Genomic DNA, 7595 nt, shown 5'->3' on the forward strand with positions numbered 1-7595 from the left:
ACAGTCAGGGTAGAACACGAAGCAAAAATGATGCATTTGAAAACACAGTGGTGTTCTAAATCAGCAATACTTTTTCACCAAAGGGTATTTAGTGATAAGGATATTCATAGCTTAGATAGGATACATGTATTCATAATACGGAAATCACCGTGTCTCGAGAGAGAAACCTGCTGAAAAACATAAACATTAAAAGGTCTACCAAAAGCATTTGGAACCTCTTTGACGTCACTTCATGTTGAAAATGGTCAGCACGGAGGGAATCGGTGGTTCTTTCGGTATTTGACAGGCAAGACTGGACAGGAGGTCCAGCGCAGCATCATCGACACCACACACTGTGATCTTGCAGACGTCGCAGTGAAAGCGTGAAGTGCGATCATGTTAAGGCGGCTGGTTTGGTTACTCGTGTGTAGGTTTGGCAGACTGGCCAGGGGCTTCGGAGTAACATAGCTCAATAATAACATAGCTTCTTCTGTGTCATTAACTACAATATATGCACGTGAGCAGACAGGGTTAATGCCAAATAGCATAAATACCAAACCCCTCCTGTGTATGAGGAAATCTCAGCATCCATTTTTATTATGTCTCTTAAGACAAACAAATACTCTTTCCTATTCTCTCTCCTTCCTCCTCAACCAAAAAAACCCCTTTGCACTAAACAAAACCAGATGGTGCTCGGCGCGGCACAGGCTAGTCCCTTCCTGGTCATTCTGGAGAGCGCTGCGGCTTCCACTGCTGACACACAACTCGTGTAAATGTTGCGCATTCATTTGTTTTACCACCAGGAAAAAGGTAATTTTACAATGCAGTGACCAGTAAAGAGGAAAAGAACAGTTATGACTGGAACTAGAAAACTACTGTTAAAATTGGTACATAATAAGGATTGTATTTATACCGTTAAGTTTTGGAAAATAACAGTAGGCCTTAAAAAGAGAGAGATTTATTCAGCTGTGATTTAGAAAAATCTAGAAGAGAAAATCATGAAAACCAAGTTTACAGATGTATACAAATGTATCCCAAAGTCTCGCACCTCAGGAGGCAAATTCAAGATAATTTTTTACAAAAAAAAAAAAAAATCAATGTGTTTTGAGAAGCTGGGAGCTCCCCAGCTGGTGTTAAAAAAAATAAATGCCATCCAGCCACTTAAAGTACCAATAAAATAAGAACCATGGAGCATTAAAAACGGTTACAATTTTTATTCAGAGCTTCAGAAGCCAGAGTGAAGGAATTTCCCTAAAGTGGACTCTGTGAAAAACTTGGCCCCAGCAGTAAGAGATGCTCCCCTTCCTCTTCAGAGCTTCGTAATTCTAAATTTTAGCGCAAGGGTAGAAGTGGGTCTGCTTTCTAAAAATAAATTTGCAAGCAACCGTAAAAATAAGAAATCAGGAAATACACAAAGCACAACTTTTTAAAAATACCCTAAAAGCCACAAGCTTACCTAAAAAAAAAAAAAAAAATCTTGACAATTGCTGTCTCCTGGATTAGTGGCCCAGATATAACAATTTTTCTTAATTCTGGATTTTAGTTTTGCTTAAAAATGGCAACATTTTCCCTGCCCACCTAGTTCTGAGGCTGACATGATTTGCTTTGGTCTGAGCTGGAGTGGCAGTCCTCGCTGGTGTGGGAAGGGCGTATTTAATGGCTTAACACGGTGAAACCAGGAACCACGGCGCAGCGGGCGGCGAAGCGTCTCTCCCCATGGAAAAGACACCTTTGCCCACGCGGCGCACTGTTTTTTCCATCGTGGCGGGATAGCTTGAGTGGGAGCCTGATGTCGGGGTGCCTGGCCGAACCGAGGTGACCCTGGCTGCTGGGGTGACCCTCTGGATTTTGTGAATTCAGGCGTGGGTACAGTCTGAGGCTTCTCGAGGTGTCTGGGCAGAAAGCCGCTGCTGTAGGTGCTTATACCAGCAAAACTCTACCTTCTCTAGTACGGTTGGTTTTCCTTTATTTGCGTGTATACCAGTCCTTTAGCGTGCACACCATCAACTCTCAATCTTTTTTTTCCTTCTCAAACTCTTAACTCCTTCCATAACCCCTTAAAAAAGAAAATCTCCTCAGTGCTTCTCTACGGCTGGGGTAGAACCAGGTAGCCACCCCACCTCTAGAGCAGTAGAGACCGCGGTTGCTCCTCCTCTTGCTCCGGTGACCTCTTTCTGTGCCACGCCGTTCCTCTGCGTGGCATCGCCCTGCAGCTTACCACCAGTCTGGACCTCGTCGGCGTCCCCTTAGCGCGAGCCACTCGCACTCTCTGTCAAGGCTTGGGCAATGAAAGGGTGTGCACGACGTCCTTTCACCGGCGCTTGCAAAAGGCCGCTTTGTCAGAACGATTTCCTGCTCGTCCACTCTCACCGATGATAGCTGCCGTGCAGAAATAACCCAGGACTCGCTCCTCGCAGCAATTCCCCTGCCCCAAATCGCTGTTGTCACCTGTAGTCCAGAGGCGTTTTCCCTGGGAGGAAAGCTTGTACTTTTATTCGACAGTGATGCCAGTCAGAGGGAAGTTTGTTATCACTTGTATCGGAGTAGCATCATCATGTGTTCTGTACTTCCCCCATTTTTCTGGAGAATGGGACTGAAAGCAATCTCGTTAAAACAAAAGCCTCTCAACACCGTTGCTGTGCATGAAGAAACAAAAGGATTAGCTTGGTCGCAGGGAAAGTCAAAAGGAAAATGAAAGCGTTACATTGGCAATGAACAGTGCAGTGGCGATGCTGTTTGTAGCACGCTCTCAGCGCATAAATGCATAATAACAAAAGTTTTTTGTCTTCTGTTGTAAGTTAGGCAATCAACATACAGGTTTAAGAATGTATTTGAGCTTCAAATTTCTGTACTTCCTTGCCAAAAGGGTTTGTTTTTTTTTAAGAAAATAGTATTAAGGAGACACTTTTATTATGCAGATATCAGTCATAGCAAATCTGGTATAGTATTGCCTCTTCCGAATTGCTGTTGATCACAGTTCATTGAGCAGTTCAGAAATACCTTGCTACCTATACAATCATATCCTGATCAATACACAAACGCTTTCAAAGACCTGCTTCCAGGAGCGTCACACATTTATACCAGCTACTGCTTCCTCAGGAGCAATGCTGCGAGCTATGCTCAGCTGAGCAATTTATGTTTATTGAAGTAACTAATGATTCAGCATTGCTCCCTGAAAAGATGGGAGAAGTTTGCCTGTTAGCGCATCCAGCTTCTTCACTCTTGTGCTTTTGGTTCACAGTCAAACTCTTTTTGGAAGGAGGAGCAGCGTGTTTACATTTGGGGTGGACCTCAATGCCTTGTACCCACTGCCAGGTCCTGTCCTGGAAAGTCCCACTTCAGGGATTTGAACTCAAATGATGGGAGAGGCGGAAGCAGGCAGGGATAAGAGGGGATGAACTAGTTGTATTAAAAAAGGCAAGTGAGCTACCAGTTTGTACCGGGTTTGTGTGGCAAGGGGGGAACTGCAGGGGTGGCTTCTGTGAGAAGCTGCTGGAAGCTTCCCCCATGTCCGATGGAGCCAACGCCAACCGGCTCCAAGATGGACCCACCGCTGGCCAAGGCCAAGCCCATCACTGATGGTGGTAGCGCCTCTGGGATAACAGATTTAAGAAGCGGGGGAAAAAAACCCACCGGGACACAAACTGTGGGTGGAGCGAGGAGTGAGAATGTGTGAGAGGAAGGGCTCTGCGGCCCCCAGGTCAGTGCAGGAGGGCAGGAGGGGCTCCAGGCACGGAGCAGAGATTCCCCTGCACCCCTGGGGCAGCCCATGGCGAGGCAGCTGTGCCCTGCACCCATGGGGGCCCCCGGGGAGCAGAGACCCCCCTGCACCTGGGGAGGAGCCCAACCGGAGCAGGGGATGTGCCTGGAGGAGGCTGGGACCCCGGGGGAAGCCCGCGCTGGAGCAGGCTCCTGGCAGGAGCTGTGGCCCCGTGGGGAGGAGCCCAGGCTGGAGCAGGGTTGGTGGCAGGGCTGGGGACCCCGCGGGGACCCACGCTGGAGCAGGCTGCTCCTGAGGGGCTGCACCCCATGGGGGACCCACGCTGGAGCAGGCTGCTCCTGAGGGGCTGCACCCCATGGGGGACCCACGCTGGAGCAGGCGGCTCCTGAGGGGCTGCACCCCGGGGAAGGGACCCACGCTGGGGCAGTTCGTGGAGCAGGGGAGGAGTGTGAGGAGCCCTCCCCTGAGGAGGAAGGAGCAGCAGAGATGACATGTGATGAACTGACCCCAACCCCCATTCCCCGTCCCCCTGCACCCCTTGGGGGGAGGAAGGAGAGAAATCGGGAGTGAAGTTGAGCCCGGGAAGAAGGGAGGGGTGGGGGGAAGGTGTTTTAAGGTTTGGTTTTATTTCTTATTGCCCTACTCAGTTTTGATTGGCAATAAATTAAACTGATTTTCCCCAAGTCGAGTCTGTTTTGCCCGTGATGGTAATTGCTGAGTGATCTCCCTGTCCTTATCCGACCCACGAGCTTTTTCGTTATATTTTCTCTCCCCTGTCCAGTCGAGAAGGGGAGAGATAGAGCGGCTTTGGTGGGCACCTGGCATCAAACCAGCACACAGCTGTAGATGTTCATGCGTATTCAACCAGCCCTTCCCGTGCAGCCAGCTCCGTGTGGTGTATTTAGGCGGTGTGAACTGGGAGGACTTGCGTGAGGAGCCGCAGCTGGCCCGTGGTTACTACATGCACCAGTCACCGAGAGCTGGGCTGGGTCGGCTGCCCGGGGTGTGTGATGGCAAGGGGTGGGCCGTATGCACCAAGGCCACGCTGCAGGCACGCCGTGTTTTGGGTGCAGTGCAGAGCTGAGATAAGGCCGGTTTGGAGTACGCACCAGCTCGACGCTGGGAAAAAGCTGAGTAATCAAAAAGAGGGAAGTTTGGTGCATACTACAGATCCGCAGGCACTCTCACTCTATGAATAATGTCATTCACGCCTCTGAGACCTTTTGTTTCACTTTGAATTGATCTTGAGAGGATATTTTCACACAGCTGAGTCTAATCACATATTCCTCTAAGACTGAGCTTGAAGCTGGATGTGTAGAGCCTCCTCCTTGTGTCCCGGACTCAGGTTTGGAGTACAGACAGAGCAGTACCTGTTCACAACATTTCTTTGAACTTCTCTAAGAAAAAAAGGAAGAAGAGAGTTAAAAGTGGGAACTGAATTGTGGGCGTGGGATAGAGCAGACAGAGTAACAGGACACTGGTGAAAGTGAGGGGAAGGTGATGCCATCAAGTTTGAGTTTTCACATGTAAGCCTTGGAAGCTTGCAGATGCAAATTATGGCTAGCTCGAGGTAATATTTGTGGAACTACAGTGAAGACATGTAGCCTAATAGGAATGGGAAAGCCTGAGAAAAGATAATCTTGTCATAAATATTTTAAATAAAAATTTCACTCTGTGTAGAGGTACAGTAAGACTGCCTTCTCCCCAGTGAATCAAATAACCAAGGAGGCCCAGAACTGCCCGGGTAGGGTCTCCTAGGGCAGCTCCTGGGCTGAAGACATCTCGGGGCACTGCAAACACCCAGCTTGGATCCAGCAAGTACAGGTCATCGGAGAAGAGGCAGGATTTACCGGAGAGCCGGTGCACAGAGGAGCAGAAGCAGCTGAAAACAGCTTGAAACAAGAAGAGAACGGAAGAGGTAAACGAACCATGTGGGACAATTTCTGCAGAGCCTGCCCAGGCATTGTTAAACCGTACTAGAAAACCAGCTGCAACCGTTTCGCTTTCTATCTAGGTTACCCCACGGTGGGGCACGGTGAGCCAATGCAAGACAAACTTCTGGCAAGCTTTACTCCTTGCTACTGAGGCTCTGAAGGCTCTAGTAAGACTTGTGCAGCACGTCCCATGCTTGTTCATAGGAAAATCAGGGAACGTCTCATGCGTGATGGGAATGTCTAACCCTGAAATCCTGAATAATGGCTATGAAATTAAAAATCAGGACGCCAAGTGCTTCTGGCTACTCCAGGTGTAGGAATAATCTTGTAAGACAAAAGAATGACTGGGTTTGGTAATATTTCTGCAAGTACTTGAATAGTGTCACTAATTAATCATTCTTAGAAACAAAGGAGAAATAAAGGAGTGGAAAATACTGCCATTATATAAAAAGCAAATTACATCAGAGTTTTAGTGTAAATCTTCAACCGAAAAAAGGGCCAGTGCAATAGTTATGTTTTCAAGGAGCCCAAATTAATCCATTCCCATTTCCCCCCAAGCATTCAGTGGTTGTTTGTTAATGAGTATCTTTGCCCAGTTCTTTCTTAGTTTTAAACACACAGATATTTTTGTGAGCTTTTCCTGAAGTCACAGGTTAATCTGTTAGAGGAAAATGATCCAAGGAGATCCAATCTTGCAAGGAGATGTAATCCCAACCTGTCTGGATTATCCAAAATACATTTGTAGGCTACCAAGCTTCTTCCTCTCAGTGAACTTATAATGCAACATGGGCTACGCGTTCTTTGGTCAAAAAGAATGACAGAGTTAAGTTTTCCTTAAAAGCAAAATATAATGAAGCGAGAGATACCTTCTCCTCTCGCTTTAACTATCAGGCAGTATTCTATTCTAGGGTCTGGAGCACAGGGCTGGTGGGGAGCGGCCGAGGGAGCTGGGGGTGTTCAGCCTGGAGAAGAGGAGGCTGATGGGAGACCTGATCGCTCTGCAGCTCCTGGCAGGAGGGGGTAGTGAGGGGGGTGTTGGGCTCTTCTCCCGGGTAACAAGCAATAGGATGAGAGGAGATGGCCTCAAGCTGCATTACGGGAGGTTTAGGTTGGAAATTAGGAAAAATTTCTTCACGGAAAGGGTGGTCAAGCATTGGAACAGGCTGCCCAGAGAGGTGGGGGAGTCCCCATCCCTGGAGGGGTTCAAAAAATGGGCAGAGGTGGCACTTTGGGACATGGTTTAGTGGGCATGGGGGTGTTGGGTTGATGGTTGGGCTGATGATCTTAGAGGGCCTTTCCAAACTTAATGATTCCCAGTTTTTACTTTCATTAAAAATGATCCAGCCACCAAGCCAGGAAACACGAAATTGCTCTTTGCCCTTAATTGCTCTAGTGGTGGACTTGGTCGTGTAGGTTAATGGTTGGACTGGATGATCTTAAAGGTCTTTTCCAACCCAAACGATTCTATGGTTCTATGATTCTATGGTTTTATTACAGTAACTGCAATAGGAAATATAAAGACAGACTTCTTTGTAGTGCATGTACCCGTTCTTCTGAGATGTTACCCACTCGGGGAACTTGATGAACAGCTTGTACTCAAAATTTAAATAATAATAAATGCACACAAAGTATTGTCTACCACTGACCCCCAGCAACCCGTAAAGCAAAAGAAAACACTTTGTAATAGATTTCTTGTTATATGCAACACTGAGCCAATAAAACTTTTATATGGTGGTTCTAGCAGAAAAAATTATATTACTGTCAAAGCAGAAAAAAAAAAAAGCATGGATTCAGCCCAGTAGCAATTTCCTTGTTTAAAGTTTCAGGCTTATTGCAATGTGTAGCCTTCTAAGGTTATGAGAACAGTATCAAGATTTTCCTGTCGTGTTTTACCATTTTCCAGCAAAATATAACCCTTTTCCAGCAAAATATAATACCACATGGCAAAATCAGGAAAAAAT

The sequence above is a fragment of the Pelecanus crispus genome, chromosome 5 (assembly GCF_030463565.1).
Source record: "Pelecanus crispus isolate bPelCri1 chromosome 5, bPelCri1.pri, whole genome shotgun sequence".
Lineage (NCBI taxonomy): Eukaryota > Metazoa > Chordata > Aves > Pelecaniformes > Pelecanidae > Pelecanus > Pelecanus crispus.